The sequence below is a fragment of the Tenrec ecaudatus genome, chromosome 3 (assembly GCF_050624435.1).
Source record: "Tenrec ecaudatus isolate mTenEca1 chromosome 3, mTenEca1.hap1, whole genome shotgun sequence".
NCBI lineage: Eukaryota > Metazoa > Chordata > Mammalia > Afrosoricida > Tenrecidae > Tenrec > Tenrec ecaudatus.
Window position 1 is genome coordinate 181,179,264 of NC_134532.1, and position 16,068 is coordinate 181,195,331.

General features: G+C 51.0%; 1 protein-coding gene across 15 annotated transcripts in view; it reads left to right on the top strand.

The window, feature by feature from the left end:
* APBB2 (amyloid beta precursor protein binding family B member 2) overlaps nt 1–16,068 on the top strand; it is a 345,785-nt gene that overhangs the window by 206,090 nt on the left and 123,627 nt on the right. The window lies entirely within an intron of this gene.

Sequence of the window (16,068 nt, forward strand, 5' to 3'; positions counted from 1 at the left end):
ACAGGGCAAAGTAGACCTGCCCTCACCCGTCTTCCTCCCGTCGTTACAGCCTCGGAAACCAGAAGCAGTTCTCCCCGGCCCGAGGGTCACGGTGGGTCGGACTTGACTCCGTGGCAGTGGGTTTAGTGTAGTGCGTGCAAGGGAGTCCCTGGGAGGCGCAGTTACCTGCTTTGCTACGAACCATAATGGAGGCAATTTGACCCTCCCAGGGAATGTAGCATGCAAGCAAGACCCAGCTGACTGCTTCGGGAAGGGCACGGTCCTCTGGAGCACAGGGGTCACCATGAGGGGAAATCAAGACCACAGCAACACAGAGGTTTTAGTCGCTGCCGGGCCTGCTGTGGGCAGGAGGGCGTGTGATCCTGCACCGCAGTCCTGCACGGCAGAGATTACCTTTTTGTCGTCGTTTTAAAACAAAACAGATTTTTACAGTTGTTCCTTTGTTCAACTGCGCTTGACACACTGGATGGATGCATGGATTGTGATAAGAGTTGTATGAGCCCCCAATAAAATGATTGCTTTTTTAAAGACTAAAAGTATCCAAGGAGGATCAGGAAAAACAACAACAACAGATATGGGAGCCGTGGCTCAGAAAGCTGGTCACAGGCTCATGGCTAAAACTACATGGCCAATGACTGCCGCCGCCAGCCTGGGATCCCCACTGAGCTCCGCCTCCCTGTCCTTTGTGAGGGAACACGTGGAGGGAGTCAGGTGTGTCCAGATGGAGCCATGCGGGGCTGGGCTCCGGTTTCCAGAGCACTGAATGAGGTCCCCAAGCCCCCATCCAGACCCCTTCTGGGGTGACATCGATTGACTATCTCCTCTGGGTTCTTTTACTCTTTTGTCCCCACAATGAGAGTCCGTTGAGGAGCTGGGAGACAGCGGGGGCGGGGGGGGGGAAACCGGGGGGGGGGGGCTGCGCTTCCTGACCGCCCAGTGGCTTTTATCTTTGTAGCCAGGGGCTGAGAAAGTCTGGCTGGGTGATATTCGAGGCCTGTGCAGTGCAGGCACCTGTGTAAGTCCCGGGCCGGGAGAGGCGCAACACACCAGCACAGAGCATAGCCAGCGACCAGTGCCAGGGCACATGGCCTGTACTTCCCCAGGGCCATCGATCGCCACTCAGCTTATTGGCATATGCTCTTCGTACACAATTAAGCGAGGACCGAAAATCCATCATGTTTGGAAGCATGGATGCACAGATGTTGGGTTTTCTTTCAGGAAATCAGCCCCCTCACTAGAACAGGCGTCCACCTATGAAAAGTGGTTTTCTTGTCCACCCTGGCGGGCCCCGGCTGACAGCCTAGGAGAGAATGCACCCTGACCCAGTTGGGGCTTCCCTTCTGCCTCAAAGCCCTGGACCGATCAGGAGGCACCTGGGCATCACAGGAGGCTCTCCTAGCAGTCCCATCGTGCCACTGCCCATCTCCTGAGGCAGTAAACGCGACCCAAGAGTGGGCACCCTCCCCACCTGCCTGCTCCCCTCCCCACCGTTGCCACTTCCACTGGCCAGCGTCGAGAAGAGACCAGCCTGCCCACACTTGGCGTTCATAGTGGCCAGCAGGGGTCGTCGCACATTGACCAAGTGTTGGCAGCTGGCCTTTCACAACAAAAGGGTGGGCTGTTGGGAAGGATTTGACTTAAACTCCTTCGCATCCGAGTACAGTGTGCATCAGCATGAGGGTGTCGGCACAAGGACAGGGGTGGTTGTGCCTGGCTCCCTGGCTGCTGGGGTTGTGGGTGTGGGTCTGCGGCCTGGCATCATTCTCTCTTTTTTTAATCATTTATTGGGAGCTCTTACAGATAATCATAATATTCCATAGTTCAATCACATCTAGCAAGAATGTACAGTCGCCACCACAGCCAGTTTCAAACCATTTTCTTTCCTCTTGATCTCTTTGAGATCAGCCCCCCCCCCCCCAGGAATCCTTATTAGTACTGTTACTGCTGTCTTAGTATATTATCTATGCCAAATAGTCTTAAATATGCAAAAGTACATACGCAAATCTAACATGACGAATGAGGTAAAATGGGTAACCATAATAGTAAGGGGAGGAAACATTAACGAACTATACCGCACCCTGGATTTATCATCCCTTCTGTGTGGCCCTTCAGGTGGGTTTGGGGGCTCCACTACATCCACGCCCCTTCACATTGATTTGGTTACTTGTTTTTAATTTCTGATACCTCTTGTTGACGCCTCATGATCACACAGGCTGGTGTGCTTTTTCCAATTGGGCTTTGTTGCTTCCCTGCTGGGTGGCCGCTTGTTTAACTTCAAGCCTGTAAGACTCCAGACACTCTATCTTTTATTAGCCGGGCACCATCAGCTTTCTTGACCACATTGGGTGATGCACCCACTTTGTCTTCAGCAATCGTGCGAGGGAGGTGAGCATCATGCAGTGGGCACGGCGCCATTCTTGCGTCAGAATTGGCGTGGGTCACCTTTGGGGCCCACTGAGTTAGAGTCGTGGAGAACCTTTGTTTCTCCCCAGCTGCACGAGCAGTTCTTCTGCGTGATCTCATCCTGTTCTCAGGAAAATCCTGGCTGCAGGCCTTCCCATGGCTCAGAGCTGGAACCTGAGATTTGATGAGTTGCTTGTTTCCCTCTGGTGAACGCCGTTCGTGAACCCCAGCATTTGATGAGACGGCAGGCGTGGCGAAGAACACCGAGTAGCCGTGGGCTCCAGAAGACGGGACCCCGCAGCCCTGGGGGGAGTGTAGCCAGAAGGCTCCTGAGGAGCAGCGAGGCTCGGTTTTCCTGACTTTGGACACATGGTCCGGAAAGACCGGTCTCAGGACAGGGCCTCATGTTGGCTCCACTAGAAAGGCATGGAACAGAAAGGAAGACTTCCATGAGATGGACTGACATGCTGGTTGCAGCAGTGAGCCCAAGCACAGCCACCACTGTGAGGCTGGCGCCGGCCGGCAGTGTTTCCTCCTGTCAGACACAAGGTCCTGCAGGTTGGCGCTTCCTGCGTAGCATCTAACACCCACACGGCCCTTTGCTGGTGTGTCTGGTCCCCCCCGAAGGATGGCCAGTGTACAAGCTGGGAGGGACACGTGATGGATCACAGAATCACTCACACCTACCCCAAAGACTTCTAGAACCTGTGACCACCGTGAGCATGGTGGAATAGACTTCTCTCTACATCAGAGCTCCCCTGCCTCTTGTCCCAGTTTGTCACCAACCAAAGGCCTCGTGGGGACTCTGATGCCCGACTCAGGCGCATTCGACTGACGGAGCGCCTGATCAATCATTCGTTTTCCAGAAAAGACGACTGCCTAATGTTAAACACATTTCAAAGAGTTGCTTGTTGGATTGAAATGCCAAATCTAGAGGGGGAAAAGAGAGAGAAGCAAAGAAAAAGTCCTTATGAAATATTAAATAGGCCATAGTGTTCCTCAGGGCACAAATCAATAGCCCAGAGAACAAGGTGCATTATAAAATCAGGAGCTGGCACCGTAGACTGTATCGTGAGGCTGCTCGTGGTGTAACATCAGGTGAACAAATTTGCCGAACCGGCATGGACAACCACTCTGTACAAGTCAATCCGCCAATTCTGAGTCTGTTTTGTGCCTGCCACGTTTCGGGTCAGTCTTTCAACTCGAACAGGAAGTGGGGCCTGACTTATCCAAAGGGTGCATGCGTTGCTGGGCTGACAGGCATGCGTGGTGTCATCGTGTTTTCAGGTTTTAGCTTGTCCCTTTCTGTGACTTTTCCCGTAGGTCCATGGCAAGCTAAGTTAAAGAGTGGGAGTTTTCATCCAGTAAATCTAATAAATAATCATGATTCTCACACTTCTGGGCAAAAAACAGGACTTTCTGCTCTGTAAAGAGTCACGGTCCCAGAACCCCCAGGTGTGCGTGGCTACCCGCCATGGAGGGTCACGACGGGCCAGTCTTGACTCGATGGCTGGAGTTTTGCTTTTGGGTTGTTTTTTTAATTTTGTCCTGCACAGTTCAAAAGAAGAAAAACGTTTTCTTGGTCACTTTGGCTGATGTGATTTTTGGCTTTACTTGAGACTATTGATTAGAAGGGGAGGGACTTTCTTATGAGAACAGCACTCTTGAATAGGCTTTTATGAAATCAATTTCTGCTTTTCCGGCTGCGCTCCTTTGCAGCACTGAAGGTTAAGGACCTTGGGGGAGGGGAGGGGAATTTTTGTCTTCTGGTTATGTTTATAATTTACTAGAATTTCCATGACGAAAAATCCTCCACCTCCCCCGCATGTTATCCAGATAGAAACAAAGTTGATTCTTTGTAACGGTTTCTTTGGTGTTTGCTATTCAGGCATCTGTGTGGCCCAGGAAAGGTGGAGGATGGATGCAGTTGACTTGTGTGTAGTCCAACAGGCCTGCTTTTTCTCTTGAATGGTGTAAGTCAAGGGAGAAGGGCTGGGCCTCACTGCCTTGTCCCCAGATCCCTGTGACACGGCTGCATTGGTTCCAGTTGCCCGGCTCCACGTCTTCAGCAAAATGGTGTTGGGCCAAGGTGAAGAGTCAAGTTGTTGCATTCTCCAGCCCCAAATCTGATTCTCCTTGGGCTAGTTACCTAAATGCTGGTCTGGTAGTTACATAATCTGGTGTCAATTTGGGATTTGAGAGGATGAAGTGTGAAGGGGTGGAGCCTAGTCTGTCAATCAGGTCAGAGCCAATGAGGCCTCTGTGTGGGCATGGCCTTCCCCTGAGGATTCTGGGAATTGCTGTATTCCATCCTTGGAGGCGGGAGACACTGCCTCTCTCAGCTCACTCCCTGAGAGACGCTCTACTGACAAGACACATGACACTACGCTGATGGACCCAGTGCCCTGGGAACTGGAGGAGCCATGTGGAGACCCCTGCCAGTGCTAAGATGTTTCTACCACCACTGGATCTACAAGATTTCACACCCACTGGCCTGTGATCTTCCTGCATTCAGCATCATTGCATGCATTTTGTGAGTCTGGAGAGGACTTTATAGATTGGTATCAGATATATGGGCTAATGTCAGACTTATGGACTTGATCGGGACTGGACTGTGATGTCTTCTCAATATTCAACGGCTCTTATATATAAACCTCCTTCTTAGACACATAAAAGTCTCCCTGGATTTGTTTCTACACCTGACACTCCCCTCCTTGCTTCAAAAGGGAACTGATTTGGAGGCATATGGAGAAATGTCACCTGCAACCCCAAAGGAGACTGGCGGGACATGGGCTGAGAAGGGGCTGCGCGGGCACAGCTAAGAGTTCCCAATGCGAAGGCAACGGGGTCACCCCCTCCCCGTGTGAGGGGGCTTCAAAAAGTTCGTGGAAAATGCCCTTTTATTCCATTTTTCCAGGAAATTTTTGAAGCCCCTCGTAGGTCAGAGTAGAACTAGAGTCCATCAGGTGGCAGCGGCTGCTTTCTGGGAGGGAGTTCTCACGGCCTCTGTTTGAAAGTCTCTCTCTCTCTCTCTCTCTGTCTGTCTCGGCGCATGAACCTACAGCCTTTCAGTTAGCAGTGCTAACTGTTTACACCACTCAAGACTCCTAGAAGTTATAAAAGTTACAAATAATCTCTTCTGCACAGTATTTCATTAATTGTCGCGTTAGTCCCGGTAGACTAGAGAAACAAATTCATGGACACTCTCATATCTGTATAAGAAAGAGGTTTATATACATGAGCAATGAGAAAACATCCCAGCCCAGTCCAGATCAAGTCCATAAGTATTAACCTATATATCTGAAACCAATCAATAAATTCCTCTTCAGACTCACGCAACACATGCAATGATGCTGAATGCCGGGCGATCACAGGACAGTGGGTGGAAAGTCTTGTGGATCCAGTGGCAGTGGAAGCATCTCAGTGGTGCCAGGGGCTCCATGTGGCTCCTCCAGCACTGGGCACTAGCATCGCTCCCTGTGTCTTGTCAGCTGCAATGTCTCTCAGGGAGCGAGTGTGTCCCACCTCCAAGGAGCTGTTTATCTCCTTAGAGCCTCCAAATGAGATCATCAACTGTGATCTAATTGGCGGCCAAACTCCACCCCTTCACTCGTAGGCCTCTCAAACTGACAGCAGATTATACAACTACCACAGTTGTATCTGACGTCTTCCTAGTGACCCTGTAGACCCCGTGGCAGTGAGCTCTCGCTTCTTGATTGTTCTAGAACTTTAGTCGTTGGTTTGTTCAACCATGGTATTACATTAGGCTGTGGGGGGTCATAGAGAGAGGAAGTGAGTACTTCTGCATGGTTGGAGTACTTGAGACGAGTTGTCTCAGTGAAATGTGCTGTTTCCCGAGGGTCCAATGTCAGCGTGTGGACACTGTGCCTGTGGAGCTGGAAGGTTTGCTAGCAGAACAGGAATCTGTTACAGACTGTCTGTTGTCTCCTTCATGCGTCACTCATTTCTCCTCAGAGGGTGACCTATTAAGTTACTGAAGGAGAAAGTCCATACTCCAGATTATACGAATCGGCAGGTTGGTGCAAGCCCAAAGCTGTCAGTCAAGGCCGAGTAGCCTTTTGCTGTCATGCAGTGTAAACTGATGTGAAGACTTGGGATCATCACCAGCGGGGCACACAGGGTACATGGAGTGGGTGGGGGCGGCGGGTGGGGGGCACAGCAGATCAAGTACGTGGCCGCCATCCAAAAGGTCAGCAGCTCAGCTCCAGCCAGCCCCTCAAGGAGAAGTTGTGGCAGTGTGTTTCCATAAAGAGGTCGACCTTTGGGAGCCCCAGGAGGACCGTTCGCCTCTCTCCCCTGAGGTGGTTGTGAGCTGGAACCCACTTGCTGGTAGTACTTTTACGGCACCGTAATTTGACTGCTTTCTAGAAATAGCACTTTGTTCAACTTGCCAGAAAGTATAGGTGCTTACCTTTCCAGCCAGCCTCCTTTTACCCCAAATGGTTGCTTTCCGATGCTGTTTGTTGTTTCCAGTCTTAGACATTTGCTGTGTGAGGACGCTGCGGCAGAATGCGTCTGTATTGAGAGCCAAACTCCCTGCCATCCATCCGACGCCAGCCCACAGCGACCCCGCAGGACGAGGACAACAGGACTGTGGCTTTTCGAGACTGTAACTCCTATCTGACCTCGATTCCAGTATAGCTGGGAAGAAATCTGCCTTTCCCAGTGACTACAAGGGCCCTAATTTTTGCCCTTTCCTGTATTACGATTTGTGGATTAGTCAGCAGATTAAGCATGAATTAAACTCAATATTAAGTACAGTGGATCGTCAAAGACTAACCCGAAATGCCCTGTCCTGTCATGGGCACCTCACAGCCTGCGGGACTCCTCAAGGCAGCCCTGCTGAACTGGGCCTCATTGATGCCGTGGAACTCAGTTTACCACAGGGGTGGGGGGGAAGGGGGGCTGTTTATCTCTTCTTTAAAGAATAATTTTAAAATCACTTTTAAACCGACACAGTGTAAATTAAGAATGTTTCATTGGCGTAAAGTTCACTGGACATCAGGGATAAGCACAAAGGGACAATTAGAAATTGCAACTCAGCTTCTCAAAGACAGGAACTCATGTTCTTAGGACCAGCCTTTCGGGCTGCACTGTAGGGCTTTGACTCCATCTCGTCATATCCCTATTAACCTGTTTTTCCTTCTCAACAAAAGTGAAAACTAAATATGTCTGTCTGCCTACCTACCTACAGTCTTCCATTTGATGCTAACTCATCGCAACCCTGCAGGACAGACTGGAACTGCTCCTGGGGGTTTCCGAGGCTCTTTCCGGGAGCAGAAAGCCTCATCTTTCTCCAGCGGAGCAGCTGGTGGGTTAGCACTGACCTTGAGGTTAGCCGCCCAACCTGTCATTCACTGACCACCACTGCTGAACATAGTATTTCATCGCTTACGGTTTTCACTTACATGACACTACAGATTACATACACTGACGTTTTTCTCATGTCAGCAAATAGAATTATATTATACAGTTCTTAATGGCCATAGAGTAATTTGGCTGTGGAATACCATGATTTATTTAAGTCGGTCCGTGGTTGGCCATTGGGGTTATTTATTTATTTTTGTCAAATCAGACATGTGATAAATATTAACACGTTTCCCAGCCTGTGTCAGCAGCAGCCACACAGATTCCTGCTGGAGCTTACGGCTCAGTGGTGAGGAGAAAGTTCTGCTTGCCCTGAGCGTGGAGAGCCAAGAGCAGGGATCTGACGTGGGTTCTAGACAGGCCTTCCTGAGGAGGCGATGTTTGCAGAGGTGACCAACTACAGCTCAGCTAGTAAAAGAACTACAACCTGGTAGGGCTCCAGGGGAAGAGAGGGCAGAGACCACGTGTGCTGGATGTGTGTGTGTGTGTGTGTGTGTGTGTGTGTGTGTGTCAGAGAGAGAGAAGCTGGAGCTGCTAAAAGGCAGCTGTGTGCCTGCCCCCTGCAAACCAGGGAAAGCTCATGCAGATTTGACGTGATTCATTTGTCCTTTTGGCCACCCATGAAACTTTTAACATGCTGCTCCAGTACCACCGTTCAAATGGATAGGGTTTGCATCAGCCTTTTTTAACATGCATATGATGCACTGGAAGTTCCATGACTTGGGTCAGGCATACTTTATCCTCAAAGTAACCTCTTTGAAGAGTTCTTCTCAGTAGAAAATAGATGTTTAGAAAATAATGATGACAACATATGCACAAATACACTTGATACAATTGATGTACGATTGTTCTAAGAGCTGTAAGAGCCCCCAATAAAATTATCTTTTAATAAAGATATCAAAAATAGATAAATAAAATAAAGAAGTCTTGTGCATCAGATTTACCTAATGCGATGCATCGTTTGATCTCTGTACTTAAAGTACTGCCATGTAAGCTGAAAAAGCCAAACTTACTACCATCAATTCAATTCTGACTCACAGTGACCCTTAGGACAAGTTAAAACTCCTCCTTAGGGTTCCCCAGACTGTACATCTTTACAAAAGCAGACAGCCTCAGTTTTCTCCCTTGGAGTGGCTGATGGGTTTGAACTGCAGACCTTGGGATTAGCAGCCCAGTGCTTGTCCAACAGTGACCAACAAAGCCCTTGCTCAGTAAATGCTTGCGACGGTTATCTTCGATCAATAACATCCATTTAGGAGTTCTGATCTACTGTGGGATAAGCATCGCCAACTGCTAACCACAAGGCTGATAGTTCAAACTCCCCAGCTGCTCCGTGGGAGGACAACGAGGCTGTCTGTTCCAACAAAGATTTACAGCCTCAGCAACCATATGTAGGGCCCATGCAAATCAGAACTGACTCAATGGCAGTGGGTTTTGGTCTGCTCAGGAAATCCAGGTTCAATTCCTGGCCAATCTACCTAATGCACAGCCACAGTCTGTGGTGGAAACTTGTACATCAGGGAGCTTCTAGTCTAAGACAGACTAGGAAGAGAGGCCTGGTACTGTAGAAAAACAGCCTGTGGTCACAGGGCTCGTGGAGAGGGAGCAGGACTGGGCAGCGTTTTGTTCGGTGGGGCATGACTCAATGGTGGATATGACAACAGCTGATAAAGAAGGATCTGTTTGCAGTCCTGGCAGTGAGTCCCTTGTCTGCTTTCATGCCTCGCTTCCTCCACGCAGAAGCCCGGTGAGCCAAGCAAAGGGCCTCTCCGGAGCCCCAGAGAGAACACTTGGTTGAAAGTCCAGCTTCATGCTTGCTAGCTACCTGTTATGTGCTGATCCCAAGCAGGGCCACGTTGGGTGCGACATACATACCTGCTGCTTTGAAACACCTGGAGGGACCTCTGAGCGAAGCAAGGAGGCAGGCACCCCCCACTCCTACTGGTCTGAGTCCTGCTGGGAACGCAGGTGGGAAGGAACCGGGCCACACACTTCTGCTCCAGGCTGTGTGCTTGTTTACTTGGCTTGCTAAATGGACGGAGGACCAATCCCTGCTTTTCTCTCCATGGAATTCCTCTCCCGAACGGATTGAGCTTGGCCATTAACAAGCCCCGTATGTTTTCCAGAGGCGAGCGGAAGCGATCAGCCTGCGTCTCCTGGGTGGGCGCCGACTGTGATCGACATTGTAAACAAGGGCTTTCAATGGAAACATTTGCAGGGCAAAGTGGTAGTGGGAGGATGTTTATTTTTCACATCGCGAGTAAATTTGTTTTCTAAATCTGAACTAAAGAAACAACAAATTGTCCTTGTCACCAGAAGCCCCGCAGTGCTGTCTGGAGAGAAGGGAGTCTGGGAGGCGGTCTCAAACAGTGCAGTCGCTGATATTTGATGAGGGCGGGACTCTCAGTGGGTGGGTGGGTGGGTGGGTGGGTGTGTGCAGGAAATAGAAGGAAAGGGAAGGGGACTGTACGGCACCTTCCACCGAGCCGAGTGGGCTCTGCGCAGGACAGAAGCTCAGCCCAGACAGGACAGGGCTGCTGCCTGGGGAGAGAGAAGCCACTGGGTGTGAGTAGTGAGTGGAGAGGCGGTATCTATCTGCCAGGAGCGGGCACCACAGGTGCAGCCTTACGTCAGGCCACGGCAGGTACAGGCTGCGGCAGGGATGGATCAGGGAGCTCTGCCGCCAGCCTTCCTTTTAGAAGCCTGTCCTTGTGATAATTAGGCATCCTGTCACATGTTGCAGGAACCCTGGTAGCGTCGTAGTGACACGCTGGGCTGCTAACCACAGGGTCAGCAGTTCAAACCCACCAGCCGCTGCGTGGGAGAAAGAGGTCCCACGTGTTCTGCTCCCGTAAAGAGTTGCAGCCTCGAAAACTCGCAGGCGAGAGCTCTACCCTGTCCCATAGAGTTGCTGTGAGTCGGCGCTGAGTTTGGGTTGGTTTGGGTCACGTTTTGCACAAGCCATGAAATAAATGCTTAACTCAACCAGAGACGCTTGGGAAAGGGGAACCTTTCCGCTGATGTGGTCGCATCTTGCTGCTACCTCCAAGCTGTTTTCTCCTGAACGGTTAGTGGCCAGTACTAATGGAGGGGAACATCAGGGTGGAAAACGTAAAGGCAGTGATTCGTTGCCAGCGCGCTGGCCTCGTTTCTCTGGTTTGGCACTCTGGGCTCCTAACTCCAGCTCCCTGCCCCTGGCACGCTGTGGCCTTCAACAGGCTGCAGCCCCACGCCCTCCTCCCTAAAGATGGGGCGGGCTGAGTGAGTCTGGGTCTGTAGGCACTCGTGGGCACAGCTCGGCGTGGCTCTAGCAGTGGCCGCCACCCGAGTCACAGGCCTTCAGGGGCGAGGGTCACACAGGGCACAGGCCCCGGGCAACTGCTTTCTCGGTACTGTGCCGTCTGAGAACGCTGCCTGCTCTATTTCCGGAGACAGTGAGTGTCCTTTACTGAGCACGGAATTGTGCCTTGTAATGGTCTGCAACAGTGTTCCCAAGGTGGCCGATACTGCCCCCTAGAGGGCGATGGACGGAGCCAGGGGAGCTGCAGAAGCAGGCACCTTTACGTTATCCTGTGGAGCCCTGGGTGGGCCGTGATCCACAGAGTCGGTAGTTCAGAACCACTAGCAGCTCCGCAGGAGAAAGACTGGGCTTTCTGCTTCCATAAACAGCTGCAGCCTCGAAACCCACTAGGGGTTCACATTGACTCGACGGCAGTGAGTGGTACTTTATCCTGCATTGTGGGCTATAGCACAAAAGGATTTAATCCCCTCAGGATGCTAAATAATGTTTCTTTTCTGAAAAAGGTGCGGTAGGCAAGAGAAACTTGGAAACCTGTGTATTCAACAGCCAAAAATCAACCTCACTGCCATTGACTGATGCTAAATCATAGTGACGCATCGTGCTAAATCCTAGGCTAGGGTAGAACCGCCCCCATAAGTTTACAAGACTGTGACTCTTTATAAGGGGGCGCAGCACCCCAGCTTTCTCCCATGGAGCTGCCAGTGGTTTTAAACTGCCGACCTTCTAGTTAGCAGCCCAGCGCCTAGCCAGGATGCCGCCAGGGCTCCACACGGTCTCTCCGTAGACACACTCGATGTGTTTAGACGGGCGGCACGAGCTTCCGTTAGCCTGACGCCCATGGGCGGCCATGGCCATTTGTGTTTGCTTCTCACTGCCTAAGAACTCCTGTCTTTAATGCATCTATGAATCGGTTACTAAGTAAAATGAGGTCTCGGGTAGAATGAGCTTGGGTGGGTTATTTCTGCGTCGTGGTCATCATTTTCACGATGAGGCGTACAGTCAAAGAAGTGTACAGCTGGGGTAGGGAGTGGGCCCAGAGAAAGCGTATGGCTTGCAACTGATGACTGCACCGGAATTGAAAAAAAGATAACTTTGGCAGTCACTAAACCCTTTCCCCACCCCTTTTCCCTAAGGAGATACTCAGTGATGTTTGACTGTTCTTTTAAAGTGTTGGCATATGCATGTAGTTCAGTATTTTTCTGTTCTTTTTGTGGAGGAAGAGTCTTATGGTGGACAAGGCAGTGTTTTTGTATTATGGTTTGTAGTTTAAGTTCATTTTGGGTCCACTCACCACTAAATGACCTCAGAGATGGACGCCCACACTTGGACAGGGACTGCTACCAAATGTGAATCTAAGTTGTCGTCCGAGCGTGAAGACTGTGGGGTGTCACCAAGTGTGGACAGCGTGCGCATCAGCAGCATCTGGGAGCAGAATAATGCGTGCCTTAGCCCAGCCACAAGCTACCTGACTGGGGCCAAACTAGGGTTTGCTGATGTCGGTGTGGACACACATGCTTTGGGCGCTTCTCGAGGCATGTTTGCAAATTAAATCCCCAAGTTGGAGAAAAGGACAGCCATGGGCCCTTTCTGACCACCCTCCCATCTTCTGATACCTCGGGGTCTGAGCATGCGTGTGAGGACACCTCCGTGATGTTCACACGGAGTGGCTGAACCATTTTCCCATCAGCTAGGCAGCCCCTGGCTATGTCCACATCACTCTGCCGTGCCCTTCTGGGTCCTGGAGCACGGAATGTGTGGTTGACACCTACTCTGGCCCTGGAGGGTAAGTGTTGATTGCTAACCCCTCGAGGTTGGAGGTTCAAATCCATCAGGTGCTCATTAGCAGACAGAGCAGGGTCTCTGTGTCCATAAAGACTTACAGTCTCAGAAACCCTATAGAGGGTCACTAAGAATTGGAATCCCCTCGATGGCAGTGGGTGCGGATTTCTCCGAGACGGCCCGCTGCTCCTCACCTGGTCAGGGGCTTCATCGTCCATTGGACGCCAGCACATTCGTCTTTCCAATCCAATTGCCTCCCTTCCAGGGGTGTCACTCGCATCTCAGGGCTTACATCGAGGGACCTAGCTTCCCCTTTATTCTCTGAGAGCAGATTTATGTTCTGTAAAGGAAACGGCTTTCTAAGGGCACCTCCCTGAAATCTGGGTCCTCGGGTAATGAGGGATCGTTTGAATCCGTCTCACGTGGGCCTCGGGCCTCTGAATGAGGCGGTACTGAGCATCTGGATGCACGCTGTTTCCTGTGGATGTGACGCTCTTTCAGAAGATGCTCTTGCCGTGGATTAAAGTGCACCTTTCTGTGACGGTGTGCTGAATTCATTATCGTGGGGCTTCGTATCGGTTCTAGTTTTCCATGGAGGAGCCCCTAGTCCAGTTCCCCTCCAGGGCATCTTTTGTGCTGCCACCATCTGTCAGTGGAGACATGCTAGGATGCTAGACAGACTAAGACAGGCTAGAGGAAAGACAGCCACCTGTTTCTGAAAACCAGCCGAGATCCCCGAAGGATCACCAGGGTCTGATGCATGTGTAACGGATCAGTCGTGGCCAAGGGCAGCATTTTGTTCCCTCTCCGTTGGAGTTGCCCGAGTCCCAGACAACTCTATGACAGCCAACTACGACCCACTAAGAAGACAATAAAGCAAAAAACAAATAAAAGAAGACCATAAAGAACGTCCTCACGCTTGCGTGTTGGCAGCTGGTCACCAGTGCCCACTATTAAGGTGCTTTGCATTTGGAGATAGCTGTTAAGTTTCTCGGCCTGGAGTCAGCCGGCTGTGGGTGTGAGAAAGAAGCTGGCAGCGCTTCTCCTTTGTAGCACTCAGAACCATGTCAGTTCCTTAATGACTTGAATAACGTCTGCTTAGTGTTCCCCTCCATCCTTAGACTGGAAACTCCTGACTCCTGGGCCTCTGTGGCCTGATGTCCTCCCATGACCCAAGCAGAGGATAGATTCAGTACATACATTAGTGATCAAAGGCTCTGAGCTCACACATTTTTAGGAATCACTTCATCATCTAAGACATTTTCAGGGTTGTCTTTTTTAAATGAGACTTCTTATACTCATATGAAAGGAGCCCCTATTGGTCTAGTGGGTTACAAGTTGGGCTGCTCTCTCCACAAGGTCAGCAGTTCAAAACCACTCGCTGCTCCGTGAGAGGAAGATGAGACTTTCTGCTCCAGGAAAGATGGACAGCCTCAGAAGCCCACGGGGTAGTTCTGCTGTGCCCTGTGCTGTTGTTAGCTATCGTGGAGTCGGTTCCAACCCATGGCGACCCTGAGCACCACAGAACAAAGTAGTGCTCCATCTTTACCATGGCTCCTCTGCCCGAGCCCGTCGGTGCGGCCGCTGTGTCGATCCATCTGTTTGACTGCCCCTCTGCCTTACCCAGCCTGATGTCATTCTCCGGGGACTGGGCTCTCCTGACAGCATGTCAGCGCGTGGGAAAGGGGGTCTAGCTCTCCTTGCTCCTGAGGCGTGCTCTGGAAGTACTTCTTCCAACGAGACAGATGGACTCGTCCTTGTCTCCGTCCGTCCTTGTCTCCGTCCGTGGTGCTTACAACATCCTCTCCAGCTCCCTGAGCGGGTTCCTCAGCACAAGAGTTGCCTCTGTCCAGTAAGGTCGCTCTCGGGCAGAAGCAGTTGGATCCCAGTGAGAGACACTCATATGACCCTCCGGTTCCTGGACCGGACGGAGGCTGGAGGAGAATACAGGGTTCCGTGGCCTGCAGATCCTCCGGAGATGAGCAGTTTTGAATCCACCAGCTGCTCCACGGGGCACAGAGCTGCCGGGCTGCTTCTGTCAAGATGACAGCCCTGGGACCCCCTGGACGGTGGTTCTCCTAGACACCATGGTCCAGAATCGACTCAATGGCAGTGGGTTTGGTTTGGGGGTTTTCCCCTGAATCATATTCATATTAGCACCAAATATCTGCCACCTGGTGTTAGGTTCGAGGATTAGCATCTTGGCTCGCAGACACCGGCTCATGGGACAAACTGAGACCCTAAATTGCACAGTGTGAGTTGACATCGCCAGTGCCCCAAAACTGCTGCTGACTGTGTGGATTTGAACTTCACAGTGGTGGGGTCTCCCCAGAGCTAAGCAATCATTTGGAATGAAGGGCTAATGGTAGTGAATCAAGTTGGTATAAGCTTATAACTGCTGAGATTCCCTAAGACTGTTGTCCAGACATCAGGATCCTTCTTACATGTTTTCGTTTTTAGAGAGCCTGACTTGGATTAAATAACAACGTAAGTGTTCGGGAGAGCCCCTAGAATTAGTCCATCCAAATCCTGGGTTATGAAATAAGACCTGAGTTAAGATGGTCTCTTCTGTTATGGTAAGGGGCCGATCTAGGTAGGTGGGGAAGGGGATTCCTTTCCTACGTTCAAATCCTTTGCTTCCCTGAAAGCTGTTGGTTACGTGGGCCCGGGAGGATTGCCAGCGCGTATAGCGGCTCCCCTTCCAGGCTGGGCTAAGATGACTTGAGAGAAAGCAAGCATATGGGAGGCCGGGACAGCTGGGATTCGAGCACGGAAATATCTGTTAGCATGTGTGACACCAGCCAGACATTGTGCACCCTGCTAAAGATAGGTCCAGGAGCTCTATAGCCCCAAGCAGCTTAAATTCAAGTGCCGGAAGCAGACGATAATTAAACATACAATTAGACAAAATGAGTTACGAGGACTACTCACCCAGAGAACCGTGGGTGTACAGGGGTGGGAGGAGCAGCTAGCTCAGCGATGCGATGCTGAAACTAGGGCAAACGCCTTTGGAGAGGCCAAAAATACATGCCGCCTTGTGTCTGGACTGAGGCACTTTGACATGGATTCTTGGGCAAGGCTCCAGACTCTCACACAGAGCCGATTTACTCTCATGTAGACCCGTTGCTAACAGTGTCTATTCAGGGACGAGAGATGGTTCTGTGCTAAGGAACCGTTGAGTCAGTTCCACCCCCCAG